Genomic DNA, 25,797 nt, shown 5'->3' with positions numbered 1-25,797 from the left:
TCCTAGCTGAGTGTGGAATGTTATAATCCAGAGGATGGAATGGTACAGTCCAAAAGATAGAATGGTAAATTTCACTGAAAGAAATTTAAAATGACCTAATTAAATAGTTCACACTTATGGTATGGAAGATTTATTATTGTAAGATTGCAGTTATTATGAAGTTAATCTATAAGTTGAAAGCAATTCCTAGCAAAATCCATATTCATTTGTTTATTAGTAGAAACAAGCTCTCCTAAAATTAATGTGGAAATGTGGATAACATAAACAGTTGTGCAGAAAGGCACTAAACAATTACAAAACAGTCTACAGACTGCCGGCATCTATGGAGTGTATAAATGCTATGAATACAGATATACAGATCAGTAAAATCGACTTGAGATTTTAGAAATAAATCCTGATGTTCACAGCATATTGATTTTTTTCTATGATTCTGAATATGGGGGGAAATGGTTCTTTCCATAAATGGTTCTGGAACAACTGGATATCTGCATGCAGAGAAGTAAAATGGAATTTTCTTTTTACTCTGTACTTCAAGTTACTACAAAGTGGTCTGAAATCTTGAATATAAAGAGCTAAAATTAAAAACCTGTTAGAAGAAAGCCTAATAAAAAGCATTGTACCTCTGGATTAAATTATTTATGCTAAAAACAAAGGTAGAGAATTTTTCCTTAGCTATTTCAAAATAAGGACAACTTTTATGATTCAAAGAATCTACTCAAAGATGTAAAGGATGACATTGACCCATTGATCAAGATGCATTGTGAATGGTAACTTCTTTATACAACCACTTAGAAATACTAAAGAAAAAACATAGTTAATTAAAAAAAAAACAACCCAATGATGTGAAAAAGAATATTTACATATGGGTGAAAATGCTTGCAAAAATATTATTTATCTAACCAAAGCTTCATATACACTTAACAGTATCTACTTATTTAGTTTATTGCTCAACATGAAAAAGAAATAAGTAATCTAAGGTTATAATCAAGGATTTTTGGATAAAAAATGCTTACAAGGAATGGGAGAAGAGCCATAAAACAGACAATCTTGATGCTGAAACTCACTGGCAATTGTTTATCTTCCATGAAAGATTTAACTCAGTCCTTGATAGTTATAGAATTAAATAAGAAGGAATGAAAATGTATAACTATCTTTCCATTTGTAAGATGAAAGAGGAATACTTCCTTATAATGAAAGCAATGAGAAAAAAAATCACAAAATGATGTATCACATTTGTAGGGAAGTTGTACAGTTAATTTATGAAGACAAACTTTGGAGAGAACATATATAATATATTTTAAGTTACTATCACTTGCACATAAAGAGTTCATAAAACCAAAAGGTTAAAAAAAACCAAAACCCCTGTTATTCCTCAGCTTAATCACTTTAAAAATCACTTATAATCAAGAAATGCAAATTATAGAATGGTATTATTTTTCAAGCCTCAGAAATTCAATAAGGTTTGCTACTATTTTGAGTAGGTATCCTTGCTACAGCTTCTTATTTCTTTTTTTTTAATGGAAAAACAAAAATTATTCTTTCCTTTGTAGAGATTTTTAGTTCTGTGAGAAAAAATAGACAAAGGTCTGTTCTGTACTTTGCTATAATGCACTGCACTTCAAGTTGTAATTCTCTTTCTTTCTTTCTTTCTTTCTTTCTTTCTTTCTTTCTTTCTTTCTTTCTTTCTTTCTTCCTTCCCTCCCTCCCTCCCTCCCTCCCTCCCTCCCTTCCTTCCTTCCTTTCTTTTTTCAAACTTCTCTTATATGTTAAAATTCATTACAAATGCTTCATGTAGTCTAGTGGAGTCTCATGTATAGACATGAAAATACAAAATGTAGAAATAGCACGGTTACCACTGATGTCTCCAATTGCTTGCTTCCTATGAGAACAGTGTGGCTGGTGTTTAAGGATAAAATTCTGGGAGAAGGAGACCAGGAACAGAGGCCTAAAAAAATAAACCAGAAAGAAATGGATGTCCTTAAGGAACGCACATAGGAAACAGGAAATGTAGTGTTCAGGAGTGAAAGGCAGCAGGGGATGGGCGCAGTTTGGTGGGACTTTGGTGTGTGAAGAGCACAGTGTGTTAGGCTGGGAAAATAAGGAGGAAAAAGACGAGAAAAACCTCAACATAGTGGAAATTTGGCTGAGAAAAGCATGGAGTCGAGGTTTCCAAGAAGAGAAGCGATTTAAGTTTTAGGAAATAAATTTGGTGACTCCAAAGACATAAATTTGGCAGTGATACTGGGAATGGACTCTCTGGGAGGGTTGTCTGCCCCTCTGTGTATCTACCCTCTGGATCTGTCAATGCATCATTGTGGCACAGACCTGAGTCTTTTCACCCCAACTGGATACTCTTTTCCAGCCCACTCATGCTTTGTATGCAATTTGATTATTCCCTTGATAATTACTCTTTTGACATTATAAATCCAGGTACACAATTTTTGATTCTCATCCTATTCATTATTACTCCTTTTTCTAAAAATTGCATTTTATTGTCTGGGTAATATATACAGGGGTTACAGTTACATTTGTCAGGTAGTGGGTACATTACTTCTCAAACATTGATACTACTTCTCATGTTTTTGTCCCCATTACTCCCCCCCCCCAATCAAAACGAATATGATGAAGTCAGCCAGAACTAGGCAAATTCTTGGAAGTAAAGAAGCTCACATTCCTAATAAAAGGAGAAAAGCATAATGAAGAATAAGAAAACAAAATATTATCAATGTAAAGGGGATTGATTAAGAGAAAGAAAACAATCACATAATACATAGGAAAACAAATACATGGCAAAATTAAATCTAAGTATACCATATTCAAAATGTTTGTACTCTCCAACTGTAGTGATGCTGCTAAAACTTCTTTAAAATATTAAGAAAACACAAATTTAAAACTAAATTACACTAAACAAACATTTTGATGCTTTTAAAACACTGCTTTTATCATTAAATATTTATAATCAGTAGCAAAAGGATTTTAAGAGCAAAAAAACAAAACTAAGACAACAAAAAGAGAAAATGGCAATGATTTTTTTTTTTTTGCTCTATAGCCTTTAATTTTATAAACTATTATCTCCACTTGCTTAGTTAAAACAAAAATCTGGTAGTTAATCGTTAATGTTCATAGTAAAGATATTTTCTGATTGCTACTGGAGAGATGAACAGAGCACACTGTAAATGCCATTCATTGGATTTTCTTGAGAAAGAGCCACGATCTCTTGCTAAAATTTAAGGATTCCCCAATGGCGTAAGACTCATCTTGTCTGAGAGAACTTATGCTAATTTCATGTTTGCATTTTGATTTGAAGCACAAAAGAAAAAACAGCCATCCTTCCACCAAGATCATTTCCTAGCTCCCTTCACCTCTGTTGAAACGGTAAGCTCATCATAAAAAAAGAAACAAGAAAGTCTAGTGTTCAGTATTTCCCAAAGACAGTTAACGAGTGGCCTATTTCTCCTGCCTAAATGTAAACCATGTGTTTTGGTAGTGCTAGGGTTTGAAATCAGTACTTTCCATTTCTTAGTAAGTGCTCTGTTACTGGAGCCACCTCCGAATCCCCTCTTTATCTGTATGAACTACAATACATTGCAGAATAGTATTGACAATTACTATCCACCATAAAAACTTCTCTTTTCAGATTCAGTATGCATTTCTTCCCATCTATACTTTTATAAGACTAATCACTCCCACATCGAGCTCCAGACGCATGTCAAATGGTCTTTGGAAGAAACAGACTTCAGTTACCATGAGATCAGGACATGAAAATACACTTCCCCTAGGGAAGGAAGCCATTGTAAAGGAACTGAGAAGAAACATGCTTTTACCTATTTGTTATCTAGGAAAAAAAAAAAAACATTCTCTAAAAGGCTGAAAAATAATTCGAATTACTTGAAATATTATTAAAATATATGTCTATGTTTTATCCACATGTGCAAATGTGTGTACATGCGTGTTTGTGTGTGTATATATGTATTGGCACATATAGAGAATTGTGAGATTTCTTGTAATAAATTGTGTGCTTAAAGTTTTGAAAAAGAGATGAATGGCTCTATGCCTGGCCTCTTTAATATGTTGTCAGCAGAGAAAGGACCATGTTTCCCCAGCTGCATTAATTCGTCACTTTTGTTGACAGACTGGGTACATTAAATTTCCGTCGAGAGATTTATACACAGTCTTCGCTATGACTTGAAGAAGAGGTTTGGGGTGATCTCTTCATCTCCAGTTGGGATCATTTTTCTATGGACTTTCTTCAGACCAGACAAGAACTAATGTTCCAGGTGTTGCTGGAACATTGAACATCCAACATGACCACCTCCATCATGAAGACAAGATGGGTGCCAGACCTGAGCATCTAGAAACCAGGCACTTGACAATGGCTTTTGAGATAAATCCTGTGGTAGGGGAGGGGTAGATATGGCTTTAGTGGTTTCCAGTGGTATGGGTGGGAAGCTGGGTGGGTCTCCCTTTGTCATAATTTGCATGCTGACGTTTCTGTGTGGTTGAGTAAGATGAGATCAACTTTTGACCTTCTGTTGAGTTACTGTACAGTTGTAATAGGATTTAGTTGTGACATATTCACACATGCAAAAAGTGCATTTTGAACTAATTCACTTTGAATACATTCACCATATTCCCATACCATTCCTCTCTTCACCCTTTCTTAAAACATAATTTGATGGGTTTTACAGTGTTTTCTTCATATATAAATGTACATATATACATATAACTGCATATATATCACCTGACAGCGGTTCTTTCTAAGCAAGATACTTCACTTATCTTTCTCAACATGATGACACTTCAGTCCACAGATTTTCAGTGTCAATCCAAATTGACATCCCAAAATACAGAACAGACATGACCCCTTACATCCCCTGAGAGATTACCTTCTCCTGACAATATGAATTCTGACATGGTACTATAAGGCACCTTTCACTTTTTCCTATGCATTTCCGTTACTATAAAATTCTCCCAAGTATTACATATTTCACATCAGTCAAGGTGATAAGTTGAATTTGGTTTCAAGTTGAGAACACTGATTTTTTTTTACAAAAAATTCAGTAATTATAGATCTTTTTTCAGCAAAAATCCAAATTGAACTGCTCCACATAGAGATATTAGATCATAACAGGAAGTGCATAAGGTGAGAAAATACATCCACATGGAATTGGTCACCAAATTTGCCTACAGAAATCAGAACAGCTCAAGACAACACAGTGTCCCTCAATCCACACTTCTTTCTTTATTTGTATGGGAAAATGTGGGAGTAAATTACAAAAGTGAATTATATTTACTGAGAGGCAATGAGCTGGGTCAGTGTATGGAACAGATGTCATGGTCTTGTTTAAATCTAGTCCTACTCTTTCCTTTTGAATGTCTCTAGGCAGAGTTAGATTTTTTTTGGGGGGGGGGACTTGATCAGTCGTGGGGCTTGAACTCTGGGTCTGGGAACTGTCCTGATCTCTTTAGTTCAAGGCTACTGCCCTACCCCTGGGCCTGGGCATTGTTCCTGAGCTCTTCAGCTCAAGGTTATGGCCCTACCCTTGAGCCACAATACCACTTCCAGTTTTCTACTGGTTAATTGGAGAAAAGAGTCTCACAAGTCTTTAGTGCCCAGTTTGGTTTTGAACCGTGATCCTCAGATCTCAGCCTCCTGAGTAGCTGGGTACAGGTGTGAGCCATGTACCCAGCTTGGGCAGTTTGATTTGGTTAGTAGAGTTTTTCTTTTTTACAGGAATATTCTGGGTTGACTATTATAATTCCTATGTTATTAGTGAAACAGATCTATTAATATGCTGAATATGTAAACTTTGAACTCACCTGACTCATGAAATTTACATCTTCCTTTCTCTGCATAGGTCAAAGTGTGGCTTTCTAATTACCTGAACCTGTGATTGTATTATATTGTATGGAAAAAGTGACTTTGTAGTTGCCACATGAGAAGGGGTATCAAAATGTGAGAAGTAATGCATTTTCTATCTGGTAAACATAACTGTAACCCCTCTATTAATTACAATAAAAATAAAAAATGCAAAATTTAAAAAAAGAAATTCTGAGATATGGACAGTATTTCAAACTGTATGATATGTTCCATGTAATGAAAATTGTCCTTGTACAAAATTGAGATGAGCAAGATATTGCCAAAAAACAACTAAGAAGGTCAGGGAAAAGATTCAGTGAGTTATTTTAAGGCAGGGAAATGTCTCTTAAGTCAAGAAAAGCACGTCTAAATAGTAAGATAACACTATAGATTTTTGTCCTGCCTCTCCAAACTGAAGAGCCCAGCCAACACTTTGATTTTAGATTTCTAGAACTGTAAGCTGATAAATTTTCATTGTTTTAAGCCAGTAAATCAGTGGTAAAATTTTAAAGCTGTAAGAGGAAACTAATGCACCAGATTTTTTTTTAAGTGATAGCTATAGTTACATATTTCGATTTTCTTTTCTGATTACTTTCCTAAGTAAAAGATTGGCTAAACATAGAAAGTGTTCAGAGAAGGCAAATAAAGAAATTTAACCTTATTCCTTGCCCTGGTATCTCTGACCAGTGATCACAGATTAAAGGTACAAGTGTAGGAAATGGAATGACATTATGCTTAAGTAGTGGTTACTTAGGGGTAGAACTGCCTTCACAAATGAGATGGCCACTGCCACCTTTTAACACCAGCAACTAATGTCTTTAGCAGTCATGAGGAGTCTTTCACATTCTTCCCATCTTACGTCTTCTCACTCATTCATGGTCTCTGCCTACAGTGCCAGCACACTACATGGAGTTGCTATCTGGCATTAAAATTTAAAAAAAAATCATCAGGAATGAGGAAAAAGATTATAGTAGAGAGAAGGGCCTTTTGTAAATTGCTTTCCAAGAGCTAGGCACCACTCCAGGAAAATCAAGACAGTTTTCATCAGGCTTTAACTTTCTCCTCTTGGTGGTATGCAAAATCTTTCCTTGGGACATTAATGACACAAACCAATGGTAAATATATTGCCAGACTCTTTGCATTTAAGATGTACTCATTTATTACTTTGAGGGTAGCCAAAGAAAGTTTATTACATAGGGTGATATTAAATGTACTTTTTAAGTTAATTATTATTAACAGACCAAACTTGACAGAAATTTCTTTTCTGAGATTCATGTAACTAAGTTTGAATATTTCCAAGTATCTGTGCCAACATATCAAAAATTTCCATTGGAAAAAAATGAAATCAGTAGTTCTTTTATGAGTATAACCTTTATTTCCAATACTAGATTCTATGGGAAGTAAATATTCTTGACAGATAAAGGACGCTAGCAATTCAGAGCCAAGAAACCAAATATTCCATACATGTTTCCCTCAAAATATTTAAAATTCAACAAAGGACATACACCGCAACTATTAATAAAGTGTGAGGCAGGGCCAGAAGTTTGGCCTAGTGGTTAAAGTGCTTGCCTAGCATGCATGAAGACCAGGGTTCGATTCCTCGGTACCACATACATAGAAAAAAGCCGGAAGTGGTGCTGAGGCTCAAGTGGTAGAGCTCTAGCCTTGAGAAAACCCAAGGACAGTGCTCAGGCCCTGAGCTCAAGCCCAGGACTGGCCAAAAAAAAAAAAGTGTGAGGCAAAGCAAAACATGAAGAGAAAGATGTAATATATATGATTATAAAGTAATTATTCACCATTTAGTCACTAATTATTAGACCAGATTCTCATTATATATGTTTATGTGTGGACTGGACTCCTTTCTCTAATAATATATATGCAGTGAGATTTAGAATAAAGCAAGCTTGAATGCTTACTAGATACTGGGCATGTGTGGAGATTACCCATATCATATTCATTGTGTAAGTCATTTCTACTTTATAAAATCTGAGGAAACAATTTCTAGGGGAGCCTTTTCTAGGCTTTTGCAGCTAGCATAACAAAGAAATGGTATCAAGACACAAATAGTTTGAGACAAAGATTATGGTCTTTGTCAAATGTAGACTATTCTGGAGAAAGGAGCAGTCAGTTGAAATGTATAAAGTTGGAACTGAGGTAGAAGTGATGGTACTTTGAGATTTGTTGAATTATTGGATATCTTTGATTGTAATCACATGCATTTATGTGGAAAAACTGGTAGTTCTTTCAGTACAGAGAACCATCTACTAAAATTCTTTTTTCTACCTACTTATCAAAGAAGAAGCAAAACAAAAATGTATCCATTCTCACATAGACATTCTGACATTTTTGGAAACAGAACTGAAAAGTAAGCTACATGGTATTTTTACTTTTTCTTAGGTGATTTTTAAGACTATGTCATCATTTTGCAATAACTCAAAAGTATTATTCTGAATATGATAGAGGTATGATATATTAAGAATTTAAAGCTAATTTTCAGAACCATTTAAAGTAAACTGTCCCAGATATTGTTCTATGTGTTTTCTGTTGCTGTTTTTTTTTTTTTAAATAATGCCTGCTTATACAAATAAGCTTGCACTATTATTGTGGTTTCTATTTTACAAACTGAAAAATTAAAATGCACAGAGAAAGACAACTTATTCAATGTCACTTCAAATGTAAAGGGTTCACTGGGACTCCCTTTGGGTGAATTTAACATTAGCTGTTAAAAATAAGAGTTCAGGGCAGGGAGTTTGGCCTAGTGGTAGAGTGCTTGCCTAGCATGCACGAAGACCCGGGTTCAATTCCTCAGCACCATATACACAGAAGGAAAAAAAAAAGTCAGAAGTGGGCTGAGGCTCAAGTGGTAGAGCTCTGGCCTTGAGAAAGTCCAAGGACAGTGCTCAGGCCCTGAGCTCAAGCCCAGGACTGGCAAGAAAAAAAAAAAAGAGTTCACTGGGACTCCCCTTTTTTTCCATATATTTTTTATTGTAATTAATAGAAGGGTTACATGATATTTGCCAGATAGTTGGTGCATTAATTCCCATATATTGATACCCTTTCACATGTCTTGGTCCCCCCCACCCCCATCCCTCATCTTGTTTTCCCCCGTTCCCTATCCAATTTCAAACAACCAAATACAAATATATCCTATATATCAGGTAACAAGTGAGATACTGTAACAATATGAGGTGCAGGGGGATGGACTTCAGCAGCGCTGGGGCCGGACTTCCGGCTAAGGGATCTCTGGGAAATCCTTTGCCAGTAAGAAAGATGGCGCTGTCAGCAACACCTCTCAGGCTCCAATTGCTTTGGCCTGGGTCATTGCCAGCAGTCAAGATGGCGCTGCTCTCAGCTGGAGGGAGAGGGATTCCCTCCCTATGCCTTTCCCGGAGCAGAAGTGGAAACTTCTCCACGGAGAAGGTACTCACAAATTGCTGGATTCTCCGGTTCCGTGAACCTGGCAGGTCCATGCAAGGCTGGGTGTCGGCTCTGGGCTCGTGCAGGCTCTGTGTGGCTGTCTGCAGCCGGAGGGTCTGCGCTGCTGTGGAGACAGCGCTGTCTCTGCTCTGATTCAGGAGAGCCTTTGTCTCTAGGCCGCTCCGTGGTGGAGCTCCACGCTCTCTTTTCGCACTGGTATTCTTCCTTTTGTTCCTCTCTGCCTGAGTTCTCTGTGGTCCTAAAGCTTACTGAGGATCAATTTCTGTTAGAGGACTGTCTCCTGCACTGCCAGTACATGAATCTTGGCAGGAGCTCAGTATGTATCACCCTGAACTGCCGCCATCTTACGCCGAATCTGGGACCCCCTTTGGTCAGTGATTGGACTTGAACTCAGGGCCTGGGCATTGTCCCTGAGCTTTTGCGCTTAAGGCTATTGCTCTCCCCCTGGAGCCACAGCGCCACTTCTGGTTTTCTGGTGGTTAATTGGAGATAAGAGTCTCATGGACTTTTCGTGCCTGTGCTGGCTTTAAACCATGATCCCCAGATCTCAGCCTCCTCAATAACTAGGATCACAGCAGTGAGCCACCAGCGTCTAGCCTAGACTAATTTTTTTTTTTAACCAGTCTGGGGCTTGAACTCAGGGCCTGAGCACTATCCTTGGACTTTTCTCAAGGCTAGAACTCTACCACTTGAGCCACAGCACCACTTCTAGCTCTTTTTCTATGTATGTGGTGCTGAGGAATTGAACCCAGGTCTTCATGCATGCTAGGCAAGCACTCTACCACTAGGCCAAACTCCTGGCTCTATACTAATTTTTAATGTGACACTTTAAGTAAGATACTTAAAAGTCAAGAGAAATAAATGAAGGAATGTAAAAAGAATATTTCCTGAGATAAATTATAGTCCAAAATGGGCGGGGTAAATGGAAAATGCTCACTTAGGAACTTCTTATGATATTTCAGAACTGGAAGGATACAAAGATAGATTCCAAACACAGTCAAACAATCAACTGATTGCTTACAAATGAATAAGAATTGGAATGCTATGTTATTGTTTAGTCCTAAAGTAAATGTGACGGTGGAAATGAAGAGAAAAAGATCAGTCATGCTACGTTCTGAAGGAAAATGTTGTTCTCTGCCAAGCATCAAAGGCAGTGTGCATCCTGCTTCAGCACATGCTGCTGATGTGTAAGGACCCGCCAGGTAGAATGTCACCCCCCTTTCAACATGACTGCTTCCTGTGGCATAGAGATTGTGGGTGTTCAGTGCTAACTGTCAGAGAGAGAGAGAAAGAGAGAAAGGATTGAGAAAGAAGGAGGGAGGGAGGAAGGCAGGAGAGAGGGAGAGAAGGAGAGAGAGAGAGAGAAAGAGAAAGAAAGAGAGAGAGAGAGGGAGAGAGAAAGAGAGAGGAGAGAGAGAGATTGAGAGAGAGAGAGAGAGAGAGAGAGAGAGAGAGAGAGAGAGAGAGAGAGAGAGAGAGAAGGAGGGAGTACTTGTTTCCTTATGACAAAAAAATCTACACTGGACAGCTAATAAACAACAACATTATATTTCTGGATGTTGGGAAATCTAGTATCAAAACACTACTAGCACATCTGGTTTCTGCTAACACCCATTCCTCGGTTCATAGAAATGATACAGTCTTGCTAAGTCCTCACCTAATGGAAGAAGGGAAGCCTTTTCTAACTCCTTGTGAGAAAGTACTTTTTAAAAAGAAGAGAGCCTTTTGCGGCTGGCTCACACCTATAATCGTAGCCATTCAGCCAGCTGAGATCTGAACCATCAAAACCAAAAGTGGGGTTGTGACTGAAGGGGTAGAACTTTAAGCACAAAGCTCAAGGAAAGTGCCAAGTCCTAGAACCAGCACAAAAATAAATGAATAAAAAATAACACATGAATATATAAATAAAAAAAATAAAACAAGAGAAAGAAATAGAGAATGTGAACACAGAGTTTCCCAGTGTCAATCGTGATGTGTCATCACCACAGAGAGTCCGCCAAGAATCCAACTGGGAAATTTAAGACCTGGATCACTTCCTCAAAGACCATCTCCCCATTCCAGCTCACTGGGATTTAGAATTTCAGGATAGGAATGAAAGAGAAAACCCAAACATTCATAACACCAACGAGCCTGGGATTCATTTGTGTGGCTGTGGGAAATAAAAGACTGAACATTTCTTTTGGCGGGAGGAGGGAGGGGGCATTGGAGTTGAACTCCTGGCCTGGGTGTTGTCCCTGAGCCACTTTCCGTTTTCTAATGATGAATTGGAGATGAGTTTCACAGTCTTTAGTGCCTGGGCTGGCTTTGAACTTTGTTCTCAGATATCAGCCTCCTGAGTAGCTGGGATTACAGGTGTGAGCCACAGAGCCCAGCAAGACTGAACAGTCTTATGAGTGAGTTGGTTATAGTGCTGTTGTTCAAAAGATAATGGAGGGCATGTCTTAACGTCATTTCCATACCAATAAAATCGAGCACAAGAATTAAATGATGACTTATATGTCTTCAGCCTCTAAGAACGTTTTGTAGGTCCTGATTGGAGTAGTCTAATATTAATGGCTGTGTTAGATACATAGAGATTAATATAAAATCTATATGTCAGAGTTATGTGTATTCTAAAGAGCTCCTTCCAAAGTTGGTAAAGTACAAGGTTAGTGCTTTGCCAGTTTGAGTCACAGCTCCACTTCTGGTTTTCTGGTGGTTAATTGGAAATAAGTCTCATAGGCTTTCTTGCCCTGCCTGACTTTGGGTTTTGATCCTCAGATCTCATCTTCCTGGGTGCTAGAATTACAGGCAAAACCATGGTGCTCAGACTCTCTTTGCCTTTCCTTTATGCCTCTCTAATCTACACTAGAAACATACCTTTCCTAAATATGTAGGAAAAATTCAGAACTGAAATTCTTATATCAAATACTACCCAGGACATACCTGCAGGGAAAATGCCAAAATTGACCATTTATACCACATAGGAAAACTTCAATGGGATTTCCAAACTTTAAACACTCTGATGATTCCAAAAGGGGGCTTCGAAACAAAGATAAATATGAAGGCTGTACGTCTGTGTTTACATTACTCAAATTGAAATTTGATTTCTCTTACTTTTTCACTAAGGACCAGGAAGAGAATAATCTAGGCTTTTCCTAGAATTCAATATAATCAGTGTCCAGCTGTACTCTGCGAACCTAAAAGCATTTCAAATGATTAAAAAATAATCTTGCATCTGTAATACAGCCACAGTGCTCATGAGCACAGCCCAGCTGAGTTGAATCAAACGCGCTATCTTCCAGATAAATGGCTCTCTGTGGTGAACGAGGAATTTTAGATTTATAAAGTTAGAGATTAAAAATGAGCCCATTTCAGCTTCTATTTCCTTTTCCTTTTTAAATTGTAAAGTGAGGTCCCAAGGGCTGACAGTTACATAATTAAGGCAATGAGAACATTTTCTTTCGGAACATTGTTGCCCACTCCCTCATTTTCTCCCACTGGCCTTCCCCCACCAGCTTCCATTTTCAAGTCCATACTTTTTTTTAATGCAATGTTTATTGGCTTCACAATAAATTAGTGTGAATAAAGAGTGTGACAATAAATTAGTGTAAGGATTTATTTGAGGTGATAGTCTTCTTCTAAAATTGTGGGCAACACAATTTAATATTCCCATCTGATATTAATGCTATAGATGATTTCAAAAGTCATATTACAAATGCTATAGATTACTTCAAAATTAAATGTTACACTCCCTTTTCATTATCTCAGCTTTGAGCATTTCACAGAGCATAAAACTGTCCCACTGAGCAGAAGACTAGATTAGGATTAGATGACAATTGCTCATGCAAATAATATGTATTTGCACCTTTCTAGGTGAACCAGGGAAGCAATTTAAATGAAGTTTTAGAAACCAAAAAGGAAAGTAACTAACTAATTATTTAGCTTACTACCAAGAACAAAATAAGCCCCAAGAATTTTAGTGATTTCAAGAAATATGAAAATAATCAAGTTGACCTAGGTTGGTCTATATCATAATGATAAGGATTTCTTTCTAAATACTGATAAAATTAATACTAGAGCATAAACATATTACTAAAACATAAGCACAATGAAAGATCTAGCTATTCTACATACATCTTCAGGAAAAAAATCTTCCAAATGTCATTAAAATGTATGTAGTATAATTCTTAATTTTATGTTGTGTTTATTAGTACCATACAGTTTTGTAGTCAGGAGAAAGTTTTTCATTTCCTTTGAGTTAATTAAATTTTGTATGTGGTTATCAATGACAAATGTAAATGTCTTGTTGGCATGACAGTTGTTAGCATATCTTTTTGAGTGGCTTCAAACCCTTTTATAAAGTAGATATCTTCATTAAGATAAGCACATTATAAGTACCAGAAAGAATATAGTCAGTAAAAGTATATGATTAAATTATTCCCATAGCTTGAGACTAAAAAACCAGCTATAAGAATGATAAGTTTTCAACAAGAGAAAGTAGGAACAGGAAGTAAATAAACTTCAAATGGCCCCTGAGGCTGAAAAACCCACCAATCACCTCATTTATAGTGGGAAAGTTGGTGGCAAACCTTGATCAGCCTAACTAGAGGGGTTGCAGACAAAAGCTTAGCTTTGCAAGGGAGTTAATGGTGATTCTTGGAACTGTAAACAATCTGAAGGCAGTCTGATCCCTGTGAATTTTTGGATAAAGCACTTGACAAGTAAAATTGCTGTTAATAAAATCTATAGGGTGAAAACAGATGTTGAAAAAGGACAGAGAAAAAGGGCTTATAATTTTGATCCAGTGAAGTAGAATTGAATTGACAGAAAAGAAGCCAAAAATACTTTAGAATGGTAAATTATCAAATAATTATTATATGAACTAATAATGTGCATACATACTATTGTGTGTAGAAATCCTTTAAAAAGCAGTGATGAAATATTTATAGAAAAATAAGAGTATAGAAATAACTGAAAAAGTATTTTAGAATATATATTATATTAACAAGATTGATAGCTTGGAATTTTCAGGAAAATGTTCTAATTGTATTCTAATGTTCGTGTGCATGGAACATAATATTATATGCATATATACATACTTGCTTCTGCTTTGTTTTGTTTTTGCCAGTCCTAAAGTCCCTGAACTTCTTTTGCTCAAAGCTAGCACTCTACCGCTTGAGCTACAGAGCGACTTCAGGGTTTTTGGTAGTTTATTAGAGATAAGAATCTTGTGGACTTCCTTCCTGGGCTGGCTGTAAACATCAGCTCTCAGCCTCCTGAGTAGCTAGGAATACAGGCATGAGCTACCAGCATTCAGTACCACATACCATATACTCTTTTAAATTTGTAATTCTGTGAACTGTCTCTAACTTTTGTACTATATATTTCATCTTAACTTGTCTATGTGTTGTGTTTTCTCAGAAATTTTCCCCATTCAATACCAACATTCAAATTACATTTTAATAAGATACTGGAAAAGTATGATGAGAGATGATTCATGTTTAAAAACGTAACACTTGAGAGGCTTATATACTAGGGTCCCAAGTTTGAGACCAGCCTGAATTCCATAGCGACATCTTTATTCAAATCACTCTCTTCAACAACAACAATAGCAACAAATTAGGAACAAAGTGAGTTCTTTGTCCTTTCATTTCAGTTTGCCTATGGCTCAATTAAAAATTCATGCAAGTTCTGAGTTTTCTTAGTATACAGTTATTTTGCTGTGCGTTTGTTTTGCTGTACTTTCAGATTATGAGGAATGCCTATTGTGGATACCTTCTGTGGTCCATGAAATCCCATTTATAAATACACTCATGTACCCACCTTGGGCATAGTTCTAATAAGTAGTACTGGAAGAAAGCTTTATTAAAGATTTGACATTTAACATAAAGATATAGTGAACGTAAAGATAAAAATTTAGCATAAAGAGAGGCATTTAAGATACCATTGGTGCTCTTGTGGTTTATTAGAAGGGATATGACCTCCAAAAGGAAATGTCTATTTTCACCATTGCTTATTACTGCTAAGATTTGTAATTTCTTTAATCTCTGATTAGCTGATATGGAATGGAATTTTAGGCATTAATTAGGATGATTCATTGTTAGCACTTGGCCTGTAGGCCTCGAACACTTTTAATTTTAGTTTATACTTCTCATTAAACGTATGTGCCAGCACACACTGTTGATGTCTTTTTTTCCCCTTGAATAGTTCACTGCTTAATGTTATCTATTTTTTATCCTATTTTGTATTATCTTTTCACTGTTGCATAAACTATAATCATAGGTCTTAGGGTGAGTAGAAAACATCTCTGAGTTCTCAGGGAAAGCTTTCTTATAACTAAAAAGGATTTTACTCTATCTGTCATTTTTATATGTAAAGATAGAAACAAGTTGTTTTACAAAACAGTCTTAGTGTGATGGTGCCTGCTTCTAAGTTCAGAACTTGGAAGGTCCAAGCATGAGGATTTTGACTTTGAGACCAGCCCTGGCTATAAAGCAAGACATTGTTTCCAGAAAGGAAAAAGTTGGAAGAACTCGTTAAACGTTTTATCTATTAATGCAACATGTTCTTCATTGACAGAAGCCTACACAGATCGTAATTGCCTCAGTATAGGATAAAATTATGTGAATTTGGCTTTCACTTCTTTATGGCATTTTCCAAGTCGGAGAAAAGAAGAAGAAAGAAGAAAGCAGAAAGAGTGTGAGATGAAATCTTGTGAGTGCTGGAGTAAGATAGATAGAGATAGAGGGCTGGGAAAATGGAGGCATAGGCCTGTAAGTAATGTTTCTGATTCAGTTTCTTGTAGTTTTTCTACTGTCTCACAGTTGGTCACTTTATATCACTCTCCTGTCTCACTTCCATTTTCCCATCACCACTGAACATCTTTTGCACTTAAAAGCCTTGTAGTAGCAGTGCTTTGAATAAAGGAAAAAGAAAGGGATGTTTGATGCATTAGAGAAAATCAAATTGACAGTTGGCAAGGGCAACACAGATCACAGATAGCAGGCATAGAAGAAAACTTTGGCATGTAAATTGTCAGTGGATCTGTCATGGAATAACGAATTCTCTTGAGTGGCATGTTTAGTTGAGCTTATTCTTTGTCATTCCTTTCCCTCCTCTACTTCCCTCCCCTCGCCTCTTCTTTCTTCATTCCCTACCCTTGCTTCCCCTCTGCTTTCCTCCCCTCCCCTTGTCTCTTCCTGCTTCATTTCCTGGCCTTCTCTCGCCTCTACTTCTTTCCCATCCCCCCACCCTCATTTCCTCTCCCCTCTTCTTCTCTTCCCTCTTCTCTCATCTCCTTCCTTCCTATCCTTTCCTCACCTTCCTTCCTTCCTTCCTTCCTTCCTTCCTTCCTTCCTTCCTTCCTTCCTTCCTTCCTTCCTTCCTTCCTTCCTTCCCTCTTTCCTTCTTTCCTCCCTTCTGTCCCTCCCTCCTTCTTTCCTTCCCTCCCTCCTTCCCTCCCTCCCTCCTTCTTACCTTATTTTCTTCCCTCCCTCCCTCCCTCCTTCCCTCCTTCTTTCCCTCCCTCCCTCCCTCCCTCCCTCCCTCCCTCTCTCCCTCCCTCCTTCCCTCTCTCCCTTCCCCTCTTCTTTTTGTCCTTTCTTCCTTCCTTCACCAAAGTTACTTTCAAATCTGGTGACTTATGCAAGTGCAGGTTTGTTTAAGACAGCTGGATAGAAAACTTTACCTTACATAGAATATACTTTTCAAAGATGTGGAAACCAAGGAGCCACACATTAGCTTGAATCTATCTGAGCCATAGGTGAATATGAATATACTTAGCCCTTTTTCATAAATGGCTTCTGCCGTTATGTGAGTAAACACAGTCCCCTGGCATCTGGCTGGAATTAACTTGGCAACCTAATGCATTATATATTCCTTCTAGGTGTCTTTCATTTATCACCATTACTTAATATTTATGACCAAGGTTGTAGCTAATTCCCTTCACTCCTTGATTTGATTCAGACTATGCTTTTATGGCCTCACTGAATTCTTTATTGTTTTCAGATTTTTCTATCTGGCTCCAGGCCTCATTTTTATAGTCATTTTATTGGCACTGTTTAATTTATTTCAGGATATTTTCCACATTGGCAAAAATATATTTTCTTGAAGTCTGAACTTCAGCTTTGAGAAATCTCTCATTATGTGAATCTTATACTTCATTGATTGTGTTTATGAGTGAGTTTGCTTGGGCGTTACGCTTCCATTTTTGTCCCTTTGGTGAGGAAAATCAGTGGAAAACCAGACTGTGAGCTCCAGTAAAAACATCCAATTATCATGTTGTCACATAGGTTCAGGCCTCAGATTCATTACTTTCTTTATATTTGTTTAGGAGTATTAGAAAGCATATTGAATCTCTCTCTCCCCTCCCCACTCTCTCTTTCTCTTCCTCTCTCTCTCACCCCCACACACTTTGGTCACTGACAACCTATCTAACGGAGTCTAGACGCATTCTGGGGTCTCTTATACTCATTAATGACGATGTATGATTAGGTTACTTGGAAATGTCTATTGACCTGAATGCAATCTTCACCATCGTTAAACATAATTAATGTCAGCTATTTTTAAATCTTCTTCACTCAATCTTACATACATTTCCCACACATTTCAATTCATGAGGACTCCATAGTTGACCTTGATTTTGTCCATTCTAAAATTTATGCCTTTCAATATGAGGAAAATGATCTTTATCAAATATGGAAGGAAAAGAAGTGACTGAGGTTGTCCTATAGGACATAAGAGCCTGGGAGTTCTAATTATATGTGAGTGACTATGCATGAGTTATATTATATATATTATGGGTACCCTATTTACTGCATCTTAATATTTTATGCAGCATTTTAACTTTAAATACATAGGTCATATTTTTTATCCAGTCACATACCATGAAGAGTTTTGTGTAATGAGTTCACTGGTTCGTGAGTTGTGATTGCATTTCCTCCTATTATTTTTCCCCTTTAGTAGTACCAGGGTTTGAATGCATCTGAGAGTTCACTTGCTATTTAAGTGCTCTACCACTTGAGCCAGGCTTCCCATCATTTTCACTTGAGATTATTTTTACAGGTCAATACCACACTATTTGTCTAGTTCAGCCTTCAACTTTGATCCCTCAGACCTTTCATCTAGAGTAGCTTATGTTTTCTCCTTTCTTTAGTAGTTAGAGCATCATATTAACACTGTAGTTTATAGAATCAGTCCATCTAAATTTTTATTTTATCTGTGCTCCTCTCTTGTAGAATAGTCCCGTCAAGTTAACTTCAGTGTTCGTGTGGGTTATCAATAAAAAGCAAGTATTAATGCATCTATCCCCTTCAGATATGAACATTAAACTGGTTTGTATGTCATTGCCTTAAGATGGTGAGATAGTGGCTGAAATCATAGTAACGGATGTGCAACTCAAGACCCTTGTCCCTTTTGAAAAGGATTTTTTTTTTTTGCCAGTTCTGGGGCCTGAACTCAGGGCCTGGGCTGGGCCCTGTCCTTGATCTTTCTCAAGGCCAATGTGTGACCACTTCAGCCACAGCACCACTTCTGTTTTATATATATATATATGTGGTACCGAGGAATCGAACCTGGGTCTTTGTGCGTGCTAACCAAGCACTCTACCACTAGGCCAACCTTCCAGTCCTGAAAAGGATTTTTGTAGGCGCATTTTTTTGTATAAAGAAATTTCCTCTCACAGTAGTTCAAAAGCTATGTACATCTGGTCATATAGGAGAAGACTAAACAAAATGAACTCTAGGATATGGAAACAAGAGGTTTATCTTTCTGATTGTTGTTCTTAAGGTACTATGTTATTTCTTTTCTCTTTTTTCCCCTAATGGTTAATCTCATGTAGTTACTATATCTGACTTTGTTACCTGGAATATTGTATATATATTTATTTGTTTGTTTGAAATAGGGAAGGGAAGGGGGAAAAACAAGATGATTGGGAGGGGGTAGAGGGAGGGAAAGGTAGACAAATACATGAAAAGGGGTATCAATTTTAGAGAAATAACATACCTACTACCTGGTGAATGCAAGTGTAACCCCTCTGTACATTACCCTGACAATATAATATAATTTTTAAAAATTCACCCTAAAATTTTTTCCCTCATGATATTGTCATGCATGTATGTTCTTGTGTTTTGTTGAAATTCACATACTCTATTACTCTTCATCTCCTTCCCTTTTTACAATGTTAATGAGTTTTACCACTATATTTTTATACATGCATATAAGGCAGGAACACTTTTCAATAATCAACACTGCATTACTTCCATTTCTGCTTTGAGTCCTCTCACCCCAGCTGAAGTCAGCCATCATCTATTACTGTCTTCCTACTCCTCTAAGGTATATTCTCTCGTTTGCCTCTAGGAATCTACAGAGGCTTCCTACCAAACAACCCTCAAATCATATAATCAATTATCCTAATAATTCTACCACTCCATCAAACTTAAAATAATTTCAGAGTTTTGCACTCAATTAGCAAAGAAGAGATTAAAGGAAATAATTCTCATATTTGAATTAGTTACTCAAGGAATGATTATACACACTGGTTTAAAACACTCCATTTATTTTCACTGTTAGATTTATTATCTAAGACTTCAAATATTTAAGAAAAATATTTGGAATTAGATACTGAGCACTTATGCTAGCAATTTAATATTAATATTTATCTTTGTTGAAAGCTATATTTGTGTATAACAACATGTATAGAGATTAACAAGACTTATCATATCTTTGAGGACTTAGACCAAGTAACCAAGCCAGGAGAACATTAAGCAGGCCTCTGAGTGATGGTGATTTGGTAAAGGAAATAATTCTGTTGTTTGTTATACTGGCTCTGTAGTCTTTCATTTCTGGGGAAAAAAAAAGTTGATAAAAACGAGTGAGCTGGAAACTGATCAATGGTATAAAATTTAAAAAAACCCAAAAGAAGACTCACATAAATATGGTCAGTTGAAATGTGTATTGCAGCACTATTTACCATAGCAAAGATATGGAACCAACCTAGATGTCCCTCAGTTGATGAGTGGATCAACAAGATGTGGTATTTGTACACAATGGAATTCTATGCTGCTGTCAGAAAGAACGACATTGCCCCATTTGTTAGGAAATGGAAAGACTTAGAAAAAATCATATTAAGTGAAGTAAGCCAGACTCAAAGGAACTTAGGCTCAATGGTTTCCCTCATTTGTCATAATCAGTAGAAACCTTGGGCTCTCCTAGCAGAGATCTGCAATAGAGCAAAACCTTGATACAAAAGGCCGTATAGTATGATGCTGAATGAAAGGACCTCTAAGATATAGAAACAAAAGCCATATAAAGAGTGATTGTAGTCCTTAATGTACTGTTTTATCTCTCATCTCTTTTGCTGTCCCTTGGTTATCTCTTGGTTATTTTTACAGGATTTCACTTTGTTATCTGATATATCGGATATATTTACATTTGGTTATTTGAAATTGGATAGGGAAGGGGGGAAAACAAGATGAGGGTTTGGGGTGGGTGGGCGGGAAATGGGGACCAAGACATGAGAAAGGGTATCAATGTATGTGAAGTAATGCACCTTCTATCTGGTGAATATAATGTAACCCTTCTATTAATTACAATAAAAAATATATGAAAAAATATGGTCAGTTGATTTTGACAAAAGCACTGAAAGTCTTAATAGAAAGGTATTTTCTCTTTTCAAAAATATTGCATTAAAACAATTAGGCACTTGAAAAGTTAAAATAACAAAGGAAAAGAAACTTAATTTCTGTTTATACCAACATGAACTCAAGGTGGATTATAATCAATGTTAAATGCAAAATATAGGACATTTACATAAAAGGAAATTTTCTCCTTATATAACATATAGGATATTTCCTATTTTGAGCTGTGGAACTAACTTTCTAAAATGATCAGGGAAATCCATTGATAGATTTTTATGGCTCTTCTACCATCAAGTAAAAGATTTCTTCTCAGAGATTTACTTTACCCACATCCTTATATCCTTCAATATGTGTGTGTGTGTATGTGTGTGTGTGTGTGTGTGTGTGTGTGTGTGTGTGTGTGTGTGTGGTGTTTGTTGCAGTTGGTAGATACATTTACTTGGTGAGAAACTATGGAATTATGATTGTTTCAGAGTAGCTTCTAGTTTAAGGAAACTATGAGACAAATATATCTTCTGTTAGATATTGAATTCCATCTATCTCTCTCTGGAGCCAAAAGTATAGGTGAAAGACTTATGCAGATCTCAAAATCAGAAAGACACACACACACACACACATGCACATATATACATATATATGTATATATATTTATTTAAGAAAGTCTTACAAGTAGGCACTTACTAATGCTGTTGCCCCGACTTATCTATCACTCAATCTACCCTCCCCCAATTATTTCTGCTTCTCAAAATTCTTTTCAGTCATCTGTGACATATCTAAATTCCACAATTCTAATCAGACACGCGCGCGTGCGCGCGCACACACACACACACACACACACTTATCATTTCCCCTACAGGTAAATGCTTGTTTTTTGATTTTTTGTGTATTGCCCTTTACTGACCACTTTATGAGGCCCTGAGATAAAATAGCAGGACTCCTTCCCCTCACCAAAAAATTTAAAAGAAATCATTGTGCTTCTTTGGGGCAAATGGTTAGACATTTGATTCCATCTTTCCCAATCTAATCTTGAGCCCCCAAATAGATCACCCGATGCAGAAGTACTGGCCTTTCTATCATTACTAATGAATGTTCAACAAAACATACATATATTTGCAGCTAATACTCTGACTGTGAAAATGATCATGCTTGTTTTAGTGATTGGCACTTATCATAGAATCTCAGTAATGTATTCTGCATATAAGAGATTCTAAACAGATGAGGGAAGATGGAGTTGAGGCCAGAGAGAAATGCTTTGCTCAAGGCTTTTGGGCAGAGGCTTAGTTGGGCTCAGACCTACAGCCTCCACTCACATGAATTTTCCTGTGATTTCTATGCCACTCTGTAACAATCTGTGCCTCAGGTCATAATTTAATTACATGTGTTAGTTTTAGTTCTAGTTTGGAATAACTGTTATCTGACTTGCAATTTCCTTTGTACCCATTAGTGAAAAGGTCAAAAGTTTTGACTATAATCAAACTCACCTCTAATAAATGACAGGCTTTCTTCTTTTTCTTTCAGTTTCATCAGTCTCAGAACTGTAGGATAGAAAACCACTAAAGTCTCTGTTTATGCAACACAGATTACATATGACATTAGAGAGCAGAGAAAATTTTGGAAACTAAATCTGAAAGGTAAATATAGCATAATGAAATGACTTATTTTAGGGTCAATATTTATTTTTGCACAAAATGTGGATCACTCAAGGAAATAATACTTAAGAAAGTATCTTATCAAAAGACTGATTGGAAATTGAATTTTAAAAAGAAAAGATTACTGTTTTTCACCATTGAGGCTAAGTCCTAGAAAATTGAGCTGTTGTATGTGTGATGTGTTTCTTGTACATGGATTTCCTTGTCATGAAATAATATAAAAGGAAGCACTTCTGCACTCTTTTCATATCAATTTATTTAGATCTAGGCGATTTTCTTCAGAACTGCCATCTCACAATTAGTAAAATTGCACAGGATATGCCTTTTGGTGATGAGTTGATTTTTGCTCACTGTAAGAGTCCTGAACTTTCTTTTCTTGTTCATGTTCTCGTGGCCTTTGAAATAATTGTAAATACTGGAATTTCTTATCTGTTACCTTTCAATTCCATGCCTACCGTGTAACTGCACATTGCACAGCATCTGAAATGAAACATATTTCAAGTTTGAGCATACTGACTTTCCCTTCAAATAATATTCTAAATATTTTTTACCTATTAAGGAATAAAAGTGAGATATCTAGAATTCACCCTAAGCCCCATAGTTTGTGGTAAAAAATACAATTATAGAACCTGACAAATGTTTGAATCTTGCTTCTACATATTAATGTCGTCAAATACAATTTTTTTGGTCCTGTTCAAAACTGGGACCATAAATAACATACAAGCAGTCAGATTGGTTATATTTGGCTGAGAATTTCTTGAAAAAAGTCTTAACTATGCAACCCAAATGGGTTGAACTCCTGCCTCAGCCTCCCAAATCTTGAGATTTCAGGCATGTATCACCACACCTGCTTTGTAAGATTATTTTGAATGCTAAGTAAGATAATGCTCTTACTGAACCTCTAGTATTTAAATTTGTGTCTACCCCAGTGTAGAAGCTACATTGAACATTCTAACTGAGAAAACATCTTAAATCAGCAAACGAATAGGCCAATCTGAGCAAAACAATGGATAATTACCAAGAAAGGAACAAAAGTGGATGACAGGACAGAGAATGTGGAATTAAATACACAGACAAGAGAAAATCATAGCAAAAATCTGACTATAGAGAGATCTAGAGACAAAAAAATCTCCATCTATGAAAATGGAATTATTTTTGCAAAAAGTACCAAAGCAGTAGTTGTGCTTTTAAGACCTGTTAAACAACTGCAGATAGGCTAGTAAGAGTAAGAAAGGAGGGAGAAAGAATAGAAGGCATAGATGACATTGGGGAGATCGACAAGGATAAGAGAAGACAGCATTAAAATAATTCATTTTTAATTTTTTTTACTATTAATAGGATCATAATACATCACAGTTTGGAGAGAGAAGTAGCATGAGACATTTTACTTTCGAGAAAAATATTTCTTGCCCACTACTTACATTACTGGGGAGACTTACCAATTGAATTAGACTATGAGCCTGTCGCTTTGTGTTTTTTTTCCCCCATAGTTCATACTTTTGCTTGCCATATTTTGTATCTGCCTCTCTGTTTCCTATGTACCCCAATTCAGTAAAATACAAAACATGTAGGAGGAATAACATCGCCTGATTTGTTCCTAAAGGATTCTAAGCAAAGCATTAATAAATGCTATGCAGTTAAAATGACAAGTTTTGGTAATCTAAATATTAAGATCACTTTGTGGAAATGCAATGGAGATAGAATTTAGGCAGCTGGATATAGATACTAGAATTCAGGGAAATGGTTAGTGTTGGAGGCTTTACTTCTGGAGTCAATTCAATCTAGTTGGTCCTCTGCTCAGGATATCAGAGGTTGCAATACAGAGGAAGTATTTATTTCCATAATCCTTTATAGATGCGGCAAAATTCGTTACCTTGTAGATCTAGATACATGACACCTTGCTTCCTGACATGATTTGAATACGACCCTCCACAGGCTCATGAGTTGAATGCATGGCCTCTTGATGGCACAATTTTAGGAGCTTCTTGAAATTTCACGAGATGGAGACCAGGAAAAAGGTCAGTAAGGGTGTGCCTTGATGAAAATTAGACTGATCCCTAATCCGTTGCTCATTCTCTGTTTTCTGTCTGATGTGAGTAGAACCAATTCTTCCTTCACATCCCACAATCATTTTCTTACTCTCCATTGGCCCAGAATCAGTGCAGATAACAGGTATGGGTGCAAATGTCAGAAACTGTGAGTTAAAACAAATCATTCCCCCTTAAGTTATGTTAGGTATTGTGTCTCCACGGTGCAAAGGAACTAATACGCTTGGAAAGCCAGTGATTGGGTTTTAGAGAAATGAGGATTCTTTCTTCATACAGTTACAGTCATGTACTTTCTCTCTATTTTTTTTTTCTATAGTCCACTGGTTGAAATAAAGCCACAGTTCCTGCCACATGTTGGGAAAAGGAAGATGTACAGTAATGAATGACAGGAGACAGGGATAAAAGGGACATGTGACAATACCAGAATGAAGAATTCAACTGAAAAGATCAACTTCTTAACTGAATATCCTAAATGATCTACAAGAATAATACCTGGCAAAGAAAGGGTGATAGAGGAAATTATTTTGATTAAAGCATATTAAAAACATACATACCTGTGCAATACAATAGTGAAACATCTATACAATTATACAGTGCACTAGAGGGTTTTTTTTTCTGGTGGTGGGGCTTGAACTGTATGCCTAGGAACTATCTCTGAGCTCTTCAGCTCACGGCTACTGCTCTATCCCTTGAGCCACAGCACCACTTCTAGTTAATTAGAAATAAGAGTCTCATGGACTTTCATGCCTGGGCTGGTTTTGAACAATGATCATCAGATCTCAGCCTCCTGATTAGCTAGTATTACAGGTATGAATCACCAGAACAGCTGCATGTATGAAAGCCCTTGTTTCACCAGCACTATTAATAATATTTTTTAAAACATAAAAAGTTGAGGCTGCAAATTTGGCCTAGTGGCAGAGTGCTTACCTAGCATACGCCAAGACCAGGGTTCAATTTCTCAGTACCATGTATATAGAAAAAGCTGGATGTGATGCTGTTGCTCAAGTTGGTAGATCTCTAACTTTAAGAAAATCCAAGGACAGTGCTCAAGCCCCGAGTTCAAGCCAGGACTGGCAAAAACAAACTGGAAACAAACAACAACAACAAAAACAACATAAAAAAGTTATCAGTGTCTTCTAGTCAAAAAGTTATCAGAGTCTTCTAGTCAAATATGATGACACAAT

General features: G+C 36.7%; 1 long non-coding RNA gene across 1 annotated transcript; it reads left to right on the top strand.

Moving 5' to 3' along the window:
* The first annotated feature begins 21,731 nt into the window (after positions 1–21,731).
* LOC150055939 (uncharacterized) lies at positions 21,732–25,123 on the top strand. The gene is made up of 3 exons (XR_016537481.1): positions 21,732–21,772; positions 22,435–22,547; positions 24,930–25,123. It is a non-coding gene; the product is annotated as an uncharacterized LOC150055939 (long non-coding RNA).
* The last annotated feature ends 674 nt before the right edge of the window (positions 25,124–25,797 follow it).

This window comes from Megascapheus bottae, chromosome 13 (genome assembly GCF_031878675.1).
Source record: "Megascapheus bottae isolate mThoBot1 chromosome 13, mThoBot2.hap1, whole genome shotgun sequence".
Classification (NCBI taxonomy): domain Eukaryota; kingdom Metazoa; phylum Chordata; class Mammalia; order Rodentia; family Geomyidae; genus Megascapheus; species Megascapheus bottae.
Note: the sequence above shows the minus strand (reverse complement) of the source record. Positions and strands in the feature narration are given on the sequence as shown.